General features: G+C 38.9%; 1 long non-coding RNA gene across 4 annotated transcripts in view; it reads right to left on the bottom strand.

The window, feature by feature from the left end:
* Nucleotides 1–4,560: 4,560 nt before the first annotated feature.
* Nucleotides 4,561–17,947, bottom strand: part of LOC111759752 (uncharacterized) — a 207,723-nt gene continuing 194,336 nt past the window's right edge. For 2 of the 4 annotated variants that reach the window (XR_011647779.1, XR_011647780.1), the window contains exons 7-8: nucleotides 9,230–9,467; nucleotides 4,561–8,323 (exon numbers count right to left, since the gene is read on the bottom strand). This is a non-coding gene — a long non-coding RNA (uncharacterized lncRNA). The remainder of the gene's footprint in view (nucleotides 8,324–9,229; nucleotides 9,468–17,947) is intronic. The other 2 variants (XR_009184092.1, XR_009184094.1) reach the window with 2 other exon arrangements.

The raw sequence follows: 17,947 nt of genomic DNA, 5'->3' as shown, positions 1-17,947 counted from the left end.
ATTGAATGAAAATTAAGCCATTTTAAACATTAAATTCTGAAATGAGAGATAATATATTTACATCAGAAATGAAACAAAAAAATCACATTTCACCATTTACTCCTCCTGCTCATGTGGTAAAAATCACAAATTAATCATGGACACTCCTTTAAAGAGTAATGCAAGAAATATGAAAGGAATGATAGAAGTATGATATGCTAGAAATATATACTTTGCAGCTCCAGAGTAATAATTGAATCAGGCAAGGATTATTGTGATCACCCAAACATTCACTGGGGAATACACTATTTATATCTTGCCACAGTATCATCCTACAGATTATTTTTTAGTTAGGAAAAAATCATAAACCAAAAATGGGCTTCAATGAAGTGGTCACCACTTTAACCAAATGCTCACAGGTAGCATCATTTATACTGAGACAATACAGTGGTGACAGCATGAAAGTCAACATCTCCTATGAAGTAATCTTTTCAAAAATTGCAACCCCAATCTAGGCAAGCCTTCAGATTAATCTTTCAGTTTACTAACAACACATGGCATAGAAAAACATGTTAATGACATGGCAGAACAATAAGACCAATACAAGAAGGGGAATTTCTGAAAGACAACTGGCCAGGTCTTCTCATAAGTCAATATCATTTTCAAAAAAATAAAGGAAAAAATGGGGGACTAGTCTGGATTAAATGAAACTAAAGAAGAAATTTTAATTTTGTCAGCATTTAGATAAGATTAGAGAATTAGAAGGTTATTGTCAGTTTTCTTAGGTGTGGGAAAATATTCTTATTTTAGAATATGCAAACTAAAGTATTTAAGGGTGAGGTGATTTGATGTCTGCAACTTACTTGCAAATGGTTCACAGAGAGATGAACAAATCACTAGATAAAATAGATATGGCCAAATGATAACAAGGATAAAGTTAGGAGGATAGACTTTAGAGTCAAACCGGGGTAGTGTCAAGTCCTAGATGCATCTCACTCTAGTTCTGTGGTCTTGAGAATTTTTAAAAAGCTCTCCATGTATTCCATTTCCTTTCTGTGCAATGAGATTTATACTGGTATCTGTTTCATAGGATTGCTGTAAGAATGAAATGAGCAAGTGCATACTAAAGCACTCAAAATCAGGCCTAGGACAATAATGTTAGCTAAAACAATAATTATCATTAATAGTTAAAAAAAACTCAAACTTTTATTACCCTATGTGCTGCCCAACGTTCTACAGTATTAGTGATTAGATTAATCAGTGTCAGCAACAGAATCCAAATACAGTCTGTGGTAAAAGATAAATAAACTTGCATACCTTAAACTCTATTATCCAATATGACAATGGAGTCAGGACTCCCAATTTTAGTTGCAAGTTATCACAGTATTTATTGAAATATAAATTCTCAGTTTTGTTAGAATATCACGCACTGATGATTCCGAAGGCACTCGGGATCTTGCCATATGAAGGTTATCACAAAAAATGTGTATTACTTTATTGCTTCACATAAATGGTATAGATGGCATGGATTTCTAGTTGATAAACGGTGGAGAGAGATAGAACTGGAGAGAAAAAGGAAGGGAGAGATACAGACCATGAACATAAAATTATTTATTCTGTATGAAAAATGAACAAAACTGGAGACTGCATCAAATTACACCTGGGAACACTGCAGAGAAGCACATTAAGATTTTATAAGCAAAACAAAGGTCAAGAGAGTGGAAAACTGGATAGGCAAGTACACAGCTAATACCAACTCAAAAAAGGAAAGAAAAATATGTGATTTCAGGCAGTATTGTTCCACATGATAGCAAAATCTTAACTTATCATGCACAAAAGGTGAGGAAAATGTAAAAAAACACAATCTTTCTGTCTCTAGTGCATGTTTGTTTTTTCATATTTCCTGTTCAGGACATTAATTGGAGGAAATTTTCTTCATTATTAACACAGGAGCATTTTACATGCTTCAATTCATTAAAACATATTTTGAGAGAAGCTAATGTGACTCAAGTGATAGGGCTTCTGCCTTACCGTATGGGAGGACCTGGCTTCCATCCCTGGGGCTTCCTGGTGCAAACAAAGAAGAGAAAGCATGCCTGCGTGGTGAGCAAGTGTCTGCACAGCAAGCCGAGTGCCCGCACAAGTTACTGTGTAAGTGCCTGCACAGCAAGCTGAGTGCATGAATGGCAAGCCAAGTGCCTGAACAAGTATCTGTGTGGTGAGCCAGTGCCTGTCGGGCGAGTCAGTGCCCATGCGGTGAACTGAGTGTCCCCACAGTGAGCCAGTGCCCATGCAAGTGAGTCACGTAGCAAGATGATGATGCAACAAAAGAGAGATGAAGGGGAGAGTCAAGGTGAAGAGCAATAGAGACCAGGAACTGAGGTGGTGCAGCTGACAGGGAGACTCAGGGAAACTCCCTCCACATCAGAGGTCCCCTGAATTGAATCCTAGAGGAGAAGAAATGAGAAAAGGAGACAAAAAGAGAAATAGATACAGAAGATCACACAGTGAGTGGACACAGATAGCAAAAATTGCAGGGTGGGATGGGGAGGGGGAAGGGAGGGAGAGGGGAGGGGGGATAAATAAATAAATCTTAAAAAAATATTTTAAATGTTCAAGTCACCAATTTTAATTTTAATTTTGGCCCTCCAAGTTAATATTTTAGTGAGTTAGTATTTAGAGTTTATATTTATCTTTCAGTTGGTGCCCTGATTTATGAAGCAAAAAAATGCAGAGGAGAAGGCCATCGAAAGACAACGGATGCCCTATGCAGGAAAGGGTGGTCTGGCAAGGTCGCTCAGATTAGGTGGCTTTTGAGTTGTCATGTAGAACTGAATATAAACATATAAATGGATAAAAAGTAATGAAAAATTGCTAAATTTAGTAACATAGGAATGCCAAGGCAAGAAAACCTAGTAAATTTTCTAAATATTTTATTCTTGGTCTAATGTTGGAAAAAATAGAAATTACCCATGGAATATAGCACTTGGAAATGAAAAAGCATCTGGTTTTCTTCCGTCAATTATATCTGTCCATTCTTTTCATGCTTACTGTCTTCACACCACCATATTTGAGATGTCTTTGTTATTCTTGCCTCTCCTCTGTTTACCAATGCCTCCTGAAAACTGTTATTTTGAGTCTTCTGCCTATAATCAACTCTGTATATAAACAATAACTGGAGTTATGTTTGGATTGAATTCAGAAATGTATCTTGAATTTCATACAACTAATACCACCTTCTCATCCATGGAGAAATGATGCAGAAGTACATTCAGTCACTGGTTCAATTTCTCAGAGACAGTAACAGAGCAGGAGCCCCTACTACTGCTTGCCAGTTCCTAAAACAGTAATCTTCCCACTCATATTAAACATTTTCTACCTTAGTAATCTTCCTACTTCTATTAAATAAACTAATTCAGTATGTTTTATTTCCTGGTTGTTCCAAAAAATACTGCCTTAATTCTCACCTCAGAGTTTTCCCCATAGAGGTGTCCCTTGCCTGGAGGACCTCTCCAACACCAGTGAAGTAATCAGTGGTCTAGTTGCAGCCCATCCTGCAGCCTTTCGTGACCCCTCTGCCATCACAGGTCTCTTTCTATGGCCAATCTGCCTTGATGCTTCCTGATGGGAAAGGGCTTTGAAAATCCCCCAATATCCTGCTTTGTTTTGAATATTACGTTCCCTGTGTGGCAGTGATGCTGAATACCCCCAATTCCAAAATTCTCAGTCTGCCTTGTTTTCACAATGTTGTACTTATCTCTGGATTCTGGAATTTTGCCTAGGACCTACATTGCAAGTTATAACCCAGTAAAGCTTATTCCAATTCCCTATGCCTATTCGCTCCCATTTTTAAGCCACAGCAATAATAGTCTGAATAACCAATGAATAAAGAGATAGATATAGAAATGTACATATTGTCATTTGGGTTACATAAAATTTCCCCATTCATTTCCAATGAAAAAATCCAATTTTTTATACCTATGACTCTACTTTTATTTTTAAAATTACTCTTTTATGGATTACATCAAACTTCAAAATGCTTACTACTTAGTATAAGAACTGATTCTGTAAGAATCACTTACACAGAAGATTTCTGCTTTTATGTGTACTGATAGTGGAATATTAATTGCTAATAATTAAGTACAATCTGTTTATGGCAATTTAAAAGCACAGGCATAAATGTCACAGCCTTGAAGTGGGATCTAGAAAGTTGATTGCATAGGATTCTTGAGGGTGACACTTGTACGGCCAAGTTATTTTAGAAGGGGAAATTATTCTCCATACTGTTAATCTGGAAAAGTGACTAAAGTAACAGTTTATCACTGCTTTTAGAGAAAACTATCATCATATGTGTATGAAAGCAACGTTTTAGCTAGATTAATATTAATCTATGTTTTAGATGATTTTTGAATTATTGAACATTATACCATTCCTCACATTTTTAAATAACCAATAATTTGGATTAATGTGATCCAGTGGTTAAGAAAAGTTTTATCAAACTTCATGGAGTTACAATAGAGCAGGTGCTTATTATGTGCTATTGTTCTTTCCTTTTTTATCTAGAAAAGAGAAAACATGGATGTTGAAACATCATAGCCAGAGGTTGCATTTGAGGACCCAGACTCTGGAATCCACTTCCACTACCTGCTAACCCAATATATTAGGACTCAGAAAACAGTAATGAGCCGATCATAATTTTTGTTATTAGTAACAGAGCTCCAGAGTTTGTAAAGGAATTAGGAATGGAAATAACACAGGGCCCGAGTAGAGGAGGGTCTGGAGTAAAAGACAGGAAAGCCAAGGCAGGGTCACAAACTCAGGAGGCAAGCCCCTAGATTTCTTAGATTAGATCCCATGGGGGCTTTAGAAACAAAAATTAAGATATAACTCAATTATTAGAAAAAACATCTTTTCTAGGCTTATGGTTCAGGAGCTGGGACATGTGGAGGCATTGGAGTGAAGCCAGGATGTACCCCATTAGCCTCTAATTTGCCAACCTATCAGCATAAAATTTAGCACTGATACATTAGGGAGCTCTGGTGGCTTCTTTCATAAACCATTCATGGGGACCTCCCCACAAAACATTTGCCTCTTTAGTGGTCCCCGCCCCTTTCATAACTTCTTTGCCAGCAGCAACTCCAGTTGGCCTTTTAATGTCTTTAGCACAGGTGACATGGAGATGAAAGAGACCTGGCTACTTTGGTGCCAAGGTAAGTCCCAGAACCACTGTACCCAGAGGAAAAGCTACAGGACCCACATGTGGACATGTGCTGAGGGTGCCCCTGGGGAAAATATGTCATGACTCCCCAGTACTCATCAAGATCACAAGGGGAGAGTCTTGATTAGGAGATTAGGGACCTGCCTACTCCTTCTAACATCTCAATGCTCTTTTGGATTCTTCATTCTCTTTCCTCGATTTCCACCACACCCACATTTTTCCTCACTCTGCCACATTTTCCCTTGGGCAATGTGAACATTTCCAGTATGAATGTCTGAGTAATTCCTTTACCTGCAATAAAGTCATCAAGCCATATCCTGGCGAAGACTTGATAGGGATGGAATTCCCCTTCAGATAAAGTACACCCAATGGGTGATATCATTGCCCAGTTCAAACATCCCGTAAGACAGGGGTTCCATGGACCACTTTGCCAGTCAGGGGAAAACCGCAGACCCCTTCTAAGTCCACACTATACAGTGATTTGATATATCACATCTGCACCTACACATCCCCAAAATAATACTTTTTTAATTTAAATTGAAACTCACTGCCCTAAGCAAATAGTCGGTTTTTCAACTTTACCCCATCCATCCCAGAGCTCATCATACACCCCACCCCACACAAAATCAGTATATATTTTGTGAAATGATAAAATCCACAATTTTCCAGAAAGTGTTCCCATCCCTGAACTCCTCTATAGCTGGGTTGGCTTGTGCTGAGGGGACAGTGGGGACACCTGACCCAGGCCTGAGGTCAGTTTTCATATTTCCACTTTTGAATCCAGTTCTCATCGTATGGCTGTAAACAAACCTGTGAACCACTTGAATATGTGAAGAGATGTCTTGCCCAAGCTTATAAATAGCCTCTCCTCTTCTCAACCCAATTTGAAAGGCTCATTCCTCTGAACCACTCCCTTCTATCACATACCCTTTAATTTAGAGGAAAAAAGAACAGAGAAAGGAAATTTCTCTGTGTGTCCCCACAAACCCACCACCTAGGGCTACCATGTCCAGCAGTCAATAGCCAAGGTCACCACACCTGTGTGTGCAGTCATCACCATTCATGGACTTGCCTGCCCAGACTCTGGGTTTGAGAGGGGTTACATGATCATTGAACTTTTCATTGGGGCTGAGAGGAAAACAAGTCCCACAGTAGACTCCCTGGCTGTTCCCTGTGTACACACATAGATACAATAGCTCTAGAGTGTGTTCAGGGGTAGAAGAATTACAAGTGGTGGAATGTTCTCCATTTCATTAAAGCTAAACAAAAAAAGTGGAAAGCAGGGCCCATCTCCCCCATCTTCATCAGGAAAGAAAGGAGGCTTGGGTGAAGGTGTCTTCTCTTCTCACAATAAATTGATAAACATAGATTACTTCCACCCTTCTGAACTTAGCACTGAGGTAGCCCCAGACTTCCCCTTCTCACATTGGAGATATGTGATGCTGCAGGTCTCCCATCCTTCCTGGATGGCAATTTCTGTTTCTGGTAAACCTTTGTATCCCCATCCATCCCATCCCTCTCAAGAAAGGGAGGATAGGGAGGAACTTCCTGAGGCAGGACTGGAATTGGAATCTATGAACTGTATAGATTCTTAGAAATTTTAATGGATGCTTTTTGAAATTTTTAAAATGAAAAGGTAAGGAAAACATTTTAAATGTAAGATATCTGAGTACATGAAAATGAGCTGCCTGGTGGCAGTGGATGTGCAACGTAAGTATTAAATGCCCTCTGTGAACATGGGCTTCTTTTAGAGGCCAAAACGGGCACCTAATAGGTGTTAAAACTACCACTTTATTTAAGCTCAATCTATTGGAATACCCTAAACCTCAACCCAAATGTGGCAGAGACAGACATGACACTCTTATTTGAACAGAGAAATATATTTTTAGAGAATTTTTTTTAAGTTAGAAAGAAAATGTGTTATCTGGCTGGGGGCAGGGAAGAAGATGTATGATTCGGTGGGGGAGACACAGGACATGAAGCATAGCAGGGGGAAGTGGTGACGGTGGTCTCGGGGACCTTGCACTCTTGGTACATGCTGGTGGGCCCTGATGGGAGTCATCAACTCCATGGGTAGAATGGTAGAACTACGGCTTGGATGCAGTTGCTGGGAGACTAACACTGACCTAGTTGCTTTCAATGCAGCTTGGTGCCTATTTCTTTTTCTCCCTAGACAAATCCACTGTAGCATACAGCTAACCCTCTTCCGATGTTTGCTTTCTTGAGGTCCCTGTCCCTTTTGGGGCAAGAACTGGGGCATCAGACACTCTGTTGATCCCCCATCCTGAGAAAGGTCGTCCATCATCTCTATATCAAGGGAGGGTCCTGACCCTGACTCTCTTTCTGGGTATTCTCCCAATGTGAAAACCTCAGGCTCCTCTTTTCCTATATTTAGGTTTAAGCTGGTATCTTCAACCATCCAAGAGGTCTTAACCTTATACTCCCTTTGCTCCTGCAGGCCCAGGTTGCTCCCTCTGTCCTCCAGGTGGATATAGGGGCCCTGGGAATTGGCCATGTTTCCTCTACACACATTTGGGAACCAGGGCTCATAGTCCTCAGAAGACAAACTAGGTGAATTAGGGAACCCTTCAGCAGCACAGCCAGGAGGAGACTGGCTCTGTTGCTCTCCCTCCAGTTGGAGCTTTGGCTCACTATCAGGATAAACTTTCAGAGGTGATTTCCCTACATCCTGCTCCCCCATTAGGTTCAGTATTGTGGGGCATTCACCAGGTGATATATTCCTTATATTGAACAATTCATTAATAAATTGGGCATCTGCAAAATCACTGGCCCATGGGGAATCTCCTGATTTGGGTCTGGAGACAATGGTCTCCCCAGCCTTGCTGGTTTCCTCATAAAACTGCTCTGGTTGATCGCCAGTGCTCAGGAAGGGAGGGGTCCCTGGGATGTCTCCATCAATACCAGGTAAATCTACAGTTTTTTCAGAATTGAGTCCACATTTCCATCTGCATCATCTTGGAAATACTTCTTCCTCCTTCCTTTCTCCAACACCATCTGGACATCCACTCTTCTTGTTCTATCAAGGGGCTCCTGAAGAAAATGCTGAAGGCCAAAGAAGCCACTTGATGCCCTATGACAGCATTGATGGTATGCCCGGGGTAAGGCCTGTGAAAGATGAAGAGAAAGACATACTTTATGGAGCACATTGTGGGAAGGTGGAAAAGACAAGCTTTTGTCAGCTAACTGACTCGAGGAGAAGGCTAAAATGAGCAAGCCTGAGTCCTCCAGGCCTGATATTGTTAGAACAGAAGACTCTAACCCAAAGGGACACTGTGGAGATGAGCTCTCTGGGCCAGTGTTTGATAGAAAAGGAGGCAAGTCAGATTGAGTCAGCATAAGATGCATATGTGGTATTGGAGTGGAAGAGCGAGTGGTGGAGCATGGCAGGCGAGTGATTCGTGGTATTCATGGGATGGCTGACTTGGAGGAGAGAGTGATATCCTGAGATTGTGGGTGCAGGTAAGGACATCCCTCTCTTGACTCTGAACTGACCCAGAAAGAATGAGGGGCTGGGACCCAGTTCTTACTGTCCTTCCTTAGATAAATTGCAGACCTTCATTTTTCATAAACGATATGACTTTCTACCTAGAATGCAAAGAACTGTGTTCTTTTCTTTTTATTCTTTTAAGGGGGATCAAAATGTTTTCCACTTTTCCTTCTTTGAAAATCTCAAAGAAGTACTTTATGCACATGATCCTCTATTGATACTGCAGTCAGTGCTCTGTGCTAAGGACAGTGTAATCTTCAATCTTTGGGTGCCTGGGGCCCTTGTGGGATTCTGATCCAAGGCCAGAGCTTGTGCTTAGCATCTGACCAGAGGCCTTCCGAGGCTCAGTCTCACTCTCCAGGTCAGCTTCACCCAGAGACAACAGACTTGGGAAGGAGAATGATGAATAATTATCATAGCAGCTGTTTGATGCTGACATTAAGAGACATTTCTCCCCCAAACATTTCCTATATTCTCCTAATAACCCAGCCCAGGGACCCTGAGTCACAGCACTTGAAATTTACCCTGGTGTCCTCTGCCGCCCCAAAGGAGACAAGAGTGTGGATAGAAGCCTCTCTGCTGCCTCATCCTGTTTCCCTAAAGAAAGGTTTTCATCTTTCCTTAGAGGGTCCATCTCTGTGGAAACATAAATGATTTAGTGAAGTGGAAGGAGCAGAGAAAGAAAGAGTCCATCTATGATGGGGGTTGGATCTGGGATTCCCTTACCTCATCTCTGTCTCCATCTTCCTCAAATGGATTCATCTGAAGTAAGAACAGAAGTAGGAAGAGCATTAACCCACACAGTAAGAACACATTGTATACAACCACACATGCGGAAGTACTTGTGCTCATCCATGGGGCACCATGGCTTCTCAGGAAGTAGAGATCTGTCTCCATCTTCCCCAGCGCACACCTGCCTCAGGCAGCACTGAGTACTGAGAGCTGAGCCTGAGCTGCCTGGAGATACAGGCCCACATCACAGAGCCCCAGAACAATCAGAGAGGGTGGGGGAGGGGCAGGTGGAGGGGGCCAGGGCTCCTCCCCCACCTTAAAGACCCACAGCACAACCAACTGCACAGTTACAGAATAGCATATGTATACCTCAGTACAATATTATCAGATAGGAACTGCTCCTGCTTTATTCCTTGGTGCTTTCAGGTTTGATGCCATCAAACACATAGCCCAGAATGTTTGATGCTTTCTCAATTTTTTCCAAATTCTTAGTACTTTATACTTTCTGTATTTCTATACCCTCAACTAGAGCTTTGCCACCTTTCTGGTCTTGTTTTCTATGAACCCAGGTATAAAATTCAACTGTCTTTCAAGTTTACCCAAACTATTCCATTTTTATTAAACACACACACGTACACACATACACTCATGAGTTGGCAATGTAGATGCTATTAAAGATACTATAAGGGTACCCGACAATTTTGAGAGAGATGCTAGGACACCTCATGCCAAATAATTTAATAAGAAGAATAATTTAATAATTTATAGGTTCAGACTTAGTAATTTTTGTGCACCAAAATCATTTTATGGGCATTCTGCCTGAAAGCCTCTCCGATCTCTCCTCTCAGCCCATAGCACCCACCTTGCTGGTCCCTGTCTTCCAGGACCCCATATCCTCCCCAGAATTTCTCCCAGAAGCTCTTGAAAGTCTTGACCCCAACCTGCCCTAAACCCACTGGATTTTGAGACCAGCTGAGGAGAAGCTGAAGTATTATAAAGCAAATGTTAACTTTTAAAAAAGGTATTTAACCTATGTCACTTATTTTGTGAAAAGGTTTCTGATTTTTGACTTCTACCTTTTAAGTTTTAACCGAAATACTATTGGCCTCTCAATAATTCTTAAAACAATGAATATTAAAGAGCTATATTCACTCACACATGCATACATATTTATCTCCCATTTCAGCAGGCATATAGCATAGCTGTAATAATGACAGCTTCATTATTAAGATTACAAACCATGGAAATAACTCTGATTTTCTCCTGTCAGACTTCACCCAGAGCACCCAGACCAGTTTAAGTAGGAAGATAATACATGAAGAAGATACATGAAAAATAAGGATTAGGAGAGAAAACTAGCCCATCTGAGAGAGAAACTTAGTAGAAAGCAACCACAGTTAAATCAGTTTGGTATAATACCAGGATAGAGACAAAATTAAAGGAAACAGAGTAGAATCTAGAAATTGCCAATGGGAATTTGGGGCATGCAAATCAATACAGGAGGTTTTTCAGATAACTGGGAAGAAAGCTGCAGTCAACATAATCTGATAAGACAAGTGGGTAGCCAAAGAGATGGATTTCCAGAATGAAGGGAAATGGGAATCTGAGACGTTTGTCCAGGAGTAACTGGGCACTGGCCTCTGTTTCTCCCACAAGTGATAATATAGACCGGATGACCTGGAATTTATACAAGGAAACTCAGTATTTCTATGTATTTACATTAATGGAAATGCCTAGTTGCATGTGTGTGCATGTGCATTTTTCTGAAGGGATTATAAAAATATCAAGTCAAAAAGACTGTGGCATGTTATTAACTAAACTTTCCAGGTCTAGCAGATTCTGTTGTGAGAATAAATCACCTGGAGTTGCTGTGCATAATTCAAGGCTCTAAACACCAATGGAAGCTCCTATGAGCAGTGCTGTGTCTCCTCCTTTCCTGGGTGACCACCTCTCTTCTAAAAATACTGTGTGGGCTTTTTTGTGTATGAACTGTTACTGCCCATTAATTTGTGGCCCACTTGAAAAGCTGCTGAACCTATTTATAGAAAACATTAGTTCTTTACTTCATTCCTTCCATAAAAGTAGTATCACTAACATCAAAGAGAAATGTAAAAAAAGGAAATTTTAAAAATGAAAGGTACAATGTATAGCTTTTAAAAGCATGGCTCAATAAGCATTGAAAATATTGGCTGGTAAACTCATATACATGAGTTTTAATAGACTCATTTGTAAAAATGTTGGCTACCCTGGAGATAAAAGTATTCTCTTCAAAGACATGGCAAGACTTTCAGTGCCAATCACCATTCTCAATTAGCAAAGATTTTATTGTATTTTTCCTGTTGAGTTAACTGAGCATAATTAGTAACCAGTACCACACTGTCATTTAAATATACCTGTAAAATTACAGGTTATCTTATTGGAAGATATTAAAAAAATCAAACTATCTTCTTGGTACAAGTTTTAAGAAAGATATCTGGTTCCATTTAGTAGCTGGCTTTCCTCAAAAACTAATGATACTTCCCTCTTTTTTTTTTCTTCTTTGTTGTTTTTTCTCTCCATTTATTCTTTCTGTAAGAAGAATCATACAATGATTAATAGCCTTACCTGTGAACAGATGAGTGTGTGGATTTTCAGTTTTAATATTTTTCCCTTCACACTATTTATATCTTCCAATTATATAAGTGCATATTGTTTTTAATTTTAATTGAAATCATGCTAAAATGGGACTTCTGGGCCAAGAGATTATGCAAACTCTCCCAGTCCTATGGTTAATGCTTTGGTACAAGATAGGTATTTTGCAGGAAATATTTACAACCCTGACTTCTAGGTTGTAGACCCTGAGAGAAGAGTTCAGAAGTGATCCCAGGAAGGAAAAGATGATCAGGAAAGTGAGACAGAGAAGGGGAGTTAGCTCTGAAGTACATGTTAACAAGTCATTCTTCTGGATCTGGGGATTGACTGGGGATCTGGGGGTCAGTGTGACCCATGTGTATCAGTCATGCTACTGGAGGGAGAGTCTGCAGAAGGTAATTCCCAGTAGTGCTAATTCTCTGCCTATTCCAGTTTGCCAGGGGCCTGTGGAGATGAGGCTCTGGATGCCAGAGATAATCAATAGGAAATTGGCAACTAGAGAAGTGGTGCAAGACAGTCCTAACACCTGAGGAGGTACCAGTGGTGAGGCTTCAGGAATACTTCAAAGACCTGGGTGTGTACTTAGACTGGTGGTGTACTTTACCTTATCTTTCTCTGATTTAAAGTTTCAAATGCCTATTGGCTCTCTACTGCTTGGGGTTGGCCAGTTATGAGTGTAGAGGGCTGATCAGTGATTCTATAGAAGGGCTCCTCTGGAAGGGAAATAATTACTCTGAGGCTGGTTTACCTCAGGTAAAGGTAGATGAACTTCAGGTATAGTGGGTGAGTGTTCATTTTTATTTGCCTACCAGAAGATTTTCTGTTTCCAGAAACATCCTCAATTTGTACTTTGGGAGTTCCCCTCACTCCTGCACATACTTTCCATCCACACGAATCAAGATAGACATAGGCAGTTCAAGTCAGATGTTGGAAAAAACCAACTAGAGCAAGTGTCAATAGATTTTCTGTAAAGAGCCAGATAATAACTATTTTGCGCAATATTTGTGAACTAAGAGGCAAAATGTAGGAAAGCTGTATAACAAAAAGAAAAACAAATCCCAAAAATTTTTACTGAAAAAAATGAAATTATAATAATATTTATTTGTAATACAAGTCTACTAAGGAGAAAGGGATTATTTTCTCTTTGGCAGATTAGATTTCACTTAATTGGATTAAAAGTTAGAAATCCTTATTATCCACATCAATTGCAACTGTTAATCTGTTAATGCTGATTTGTAATGTGATTTTATGTACTTTATCTTTGAAAATGTCTTTTCAGACAGACAGGCACTGCTAAGTACTGATACCAGGTCATAAGCATTTGGTTTTAACTCAGTATCTATGTCATTTGGAAGTCTATTAGATTCTTTTATTGATATTTGCTTTTTAGCATGTCTTTGCCATGCAGATTAGTCACCTCCAGTTGAAGATTAGGTGGAAGCACTTGTATTGAGATCTGAAATATGCTTCAGGACTGTAGCATGAGCTTGGAAAATATAGACAAATTTTTGTGAGATTGGATTTCTCACTTCTTATTTTAACTTTTAAGAGTCTAGGAAGTATAGAAAGCAGTTTAACATTACTTATGATTCAAGCAGTGTTAGTTGTTTTCAAAATGACTTTACCAGAGGATAATTTCACACAAAAGCACTGTTTTGTCTTGTAAATTTAGGTTTAATTCACAAAGAAATATTATCAAACCTATAGCAAAAGCTAATTTAAAAAACATGCAGTGTTTCATAATAATGGCTGAACATGATTCTCATTCAGAAAAATTTCAATCTCAGTACTGAACTCAATCTAAATAAATCTTATCATTGGGAAGCCATAAGACTTCTGTGTGGTAGGGCTAATCAGGACATTCAGTTTCTACTGCTTATACAAATTCAGAAAAAAATCATGATTTCACAAGAGTAAATGAAGTTCACCACTGACACTACCAGTTCAAGAACACATTACAGATTCAAATGTTTTATGTAAGCTACCTGCCAATAAATAATATAATGAATAACCATAGGCTTTATACATTTTACATTTTCACAAGCATTGTAAATTTGTCTGACCAAATCGATTTCTCCTCGACCTGTATTTTTACTACTTTTACTTACTACAGGTCTTAGCAGATTCCACTTCAGGTAGTCCTGAATTAGTGTTTTCTTAAATTCTTTGAAAATATTCTTGCCTGTAAATGTTCCACAGAGAGTATTTATAGGGCTAATTCTTGACATACTTCAAACCCTTTATTGACCCTTAAACAAACAACTGAGCAGTATAGGTTGCATCTGTCAACTCACTCAAGGAAATGCTCTCAAAGTTGTTGGTCTTTAATTTGCAATTGTTGTTACAAATGTCCTCAACTCTTCACATAAGTATTCAACCAAACATGATCCAATTAGTTTATCGTAAATCACTGGCTTTTCTTGCTTATTTAACAAACGAGCCATCTGAAAGTTTACTTTGGTTGTGTGTCCATTTTTTATTTTTGTGAAGAATTTCTGTTGAAATGAGATTAAAGAAAAAAAACTTTCAAATTTTCCTGATCAGTATTTTCCTGTGTGTTGGTATATTTTGATGAGTGTTCATTCTGGCAATGTCCATATATGACATATTCTTTTATCACATCCATACTGTCACTGCATCATAAACACAATCATGTGGATTTAATACTAAAATAATTCACATCCCATTGTTCATTAAATGTGTGACATTCCATATTAGCTTTCTATTGCTAATGTAACAAATTACCATGAGTTTAGTGGCTTAAAACAACACAAATTTATTCTCTTATACTGCTGGAGGTTCAAAGTCTGAAAGGAGACTTATGGGGCTAAAATCAAGATGTCAACAGGGCAGTTCCTTCTGGAGTCTCCAGGGATTAATCTATTCCTTGCCTCTTCCAGCTTCTAGAGGCTGCTGGCATTCCTTGGCAGTTCCCTGCATCTTTGCAATCTCTACTTCTCTCATTACATTGCCCTCTCTCTCTACATCTGACTTTCCAGCATCCTTCCTAGAAGGAGCTTTGTGATTACACTGAAGCCACTAGGATAACCCAGGATTTTCTCCACATCTCAAGATCCTTAATTTAGGCATAACTGCAAAGTCCCTTTTGCCAAAAAATTTGGTAATAATTTCCCAGGTTTCAGGGATTAGGATATGGACACCTTTGGGGTATTCAGTCTACCACACATACAAAGCCTACTTTTCTCTTCTTTAATTGTTTTGAAATGGTGGATATGCATTGATAATTTAAAAAATAAAATAAAACATTGTAGTATGATAATATGTGTTTTGAAATGATGTCAAATTATAACTGACACTGCAAGTTGTAATGTGCTGAGCCTGATGAGAAAGTCGCATACAGTCTAAGTTGCAACTACTTAATTTGCTTTTGTATGATCAAAGCAGCCATAGACAATATGCAAATGAATAAGCATGGACACATTCTACACTGAAATTTAAATTTCATATAATTTGTATGTGCCATGGAATATTAATATTCTTTTGCTTTTGTCAACCAGTAATAAAATATAAAAATTATTTTTAGCTATCAGGCCATACAAAAATAGGTGGCAGGCTTGATTTGACATGTAAGACATAGTTTTCTGATTACCAGCATAAACCAATAGACACACAATATCCATACAAGATCTGTAGATATACCTTGGACCACCAAGTGATTTTTTTTAAAAAGAGAAAACATTGACAATTAATAATAAGGAGAAGGGAGGGAAACAGATGTGGCTCAGGCGACTGGGCTCCCACCTGCCACATGGGAGGTCACTGGTTTGGATCCCCGTGCCTCCTAAAGAAGATAGCAAGCCGTCACAACAGGCATGTGCAGCAAGCTGACATAAAAAGAGACACAAGAAGGAATAAAAGCATTCTGAGAGGCACAATAAAAGCAAAGAGCAGAAGTTCCTTGTGTCTCCTAAAGAAGACAACTAGCTCATGTGACAGGCAAGTGTGGCAAGCTGGCACAATGAGATGATGTAACAAGAGATGTGGGGAGGAAAAACAGCATGAGAGACACAACAAAGCAGGGAGTGGAGGTGGTTCAAGTGATTAGTCACCTCTCTCCTACATCAGAGGTCCTGGGTTCAGTTCCCAGTGCTTCCTAAAGAAACAAGGAAGACAAACAGACACAGCAAGGGAGAAACAACAAGGGAGTGGGGAGAAATAAAATGAATCTTTAAAAAAGTAGATGACAGAGGTTTATTTTTTTTTAATTAAGAAGTTCACATGAAAACCTTGCTTTCTGCCTCCTCTTATAAAATCTGAAGATCCAGAAATACTGGGTCCACATGGCAACAATTTACCTCTATTTTTAAGGACTGCCCATCTGGCCTACTTCAGTCTTTATGCCTTTGAGTTTGCAATCCAAGATTCTTACCCTTCTAGCTTTCTCTTAAGGTTAAATGTCTTAAATTCTTTCAACAATTCCTTCTGGGCCATCATTTCTCAACTCTCTACGATCTAGAATGCTTTCCTTTGTACCAGTTCTTTTCTCACCTAAAATGACATCCAGAACATTTCCCATTTAACACTTTCAATTCAGTGTTGTTAATTACATTACCACTCTTGTGCTGCCATTGCCAATATCTATTACTCTTTTTCATCACGTCAAACAAATACTGCCCTCATTAGGCAATAAGGTACCCCTCACCTCCCCATGCCTGGACTCTGGTAACTTGTAATCTCCTATCTTTCTCTCAGAAATTTGTTAATTCCAGATATTTCATATAAGTGAGATCATTATAATATTTGTCATTTGGTTTCTGGCTTATTTCACTCAGCCCGATGTCTTCAAGATTCATCCGTGTTGTAGCACATATCAAAACTTCATTTCTTTTATGGTTAACTAATATTTCATTTTGTTTACCCATTCATTTATTGATGGATACTTGGATTGCTTCCACCTTGCAGCTATTGTGAATAAACTGCTATGAACATTGGTCTACAAAGATGTGTTCCAGGCTCTGCTTTCAATTCTTTTCAGTATATACCAAGATGTGGGATTGCTGGGTCATATGGTAATTGATGCCTTTTTAAAATCACAAGTAGTCAAGGGGAGAGGTGAAATTGTGTTTCTGTATTTGCTCAGGTTTCAGGTGTTTGTTGTCCTTAAGGGGTATGCTTTTTCAGAGTGCTAAGAGTATCATCAATGTAAATTTTGCCTTGTCTCACACCACACTTGCTTCTCCAAAATTTGCCACAGTCATATTTGATTTGTATTTTCTACTCTGTGGCTACAGTTACATTATATACAAAGAGGTTATAAAAAACTTCCCACTTGAAGAAAAATACAGAGAGATATGTTTCTCTAGTCACTTTTGATTAGCCCTAATCTGGCTCTCCAGAGAGAAAGGACATGACATTGGACATTGAACATCTCTATTCAAAAAGCTGGTTATTAATAGCACTGAGGGAAAAGGAAAAATTCTTTTGATCTTGTATTTTAAACTTAAATTTTAATTTGCACCATAAAATTTAAATAACTGTCCACTAGGTGTCATAGTGAATGGAATTAAGTATTTTGCTCATGTTGTACATTACACACGTAACTTCAGATTCCTTTGTATCTGCAAGAACTTTGAAGACTGCTTATTAAATTAGTAATGACCACCAGTCAAAGACTGTCAACCTTTGTATACTCATGAGCCTTGCCCACACATCAAAAATAGATGCTGCAATCCTTTCTGTTCATGAGCATAATGTAATCATATGACTATGATTAATAAATTCTGTGTTTCTCATGGGACTGTCAATAATCATATCTCTAGCTTCATCCAGAGTCTGCTCTTTAAATGCTAATGAATGAAGAGGCCAATTGATTGCTTACACTTTCCAAAAGCCTGATGATAATGGGAACACTTCTGATC

This window comes from Dasypus novemcinctus, chromosome 30 (assembly GCF_030445035.2).
Source record: "Dasypus novemcinctus isolate mDasNov1 chromosome 30, mDasNov1.1.hap2, whole genome shotgun sequence".
NCBI classification, from domain to species: Eukaryota; Metazoa; Chordata; class Mammalia; order Cingulata; family Dasypodidae; genus Dasypus; species Dasypus novemcinctus.
This window is presented reverse-complemented; position numbering and strand designations above follow the sequence as displayed.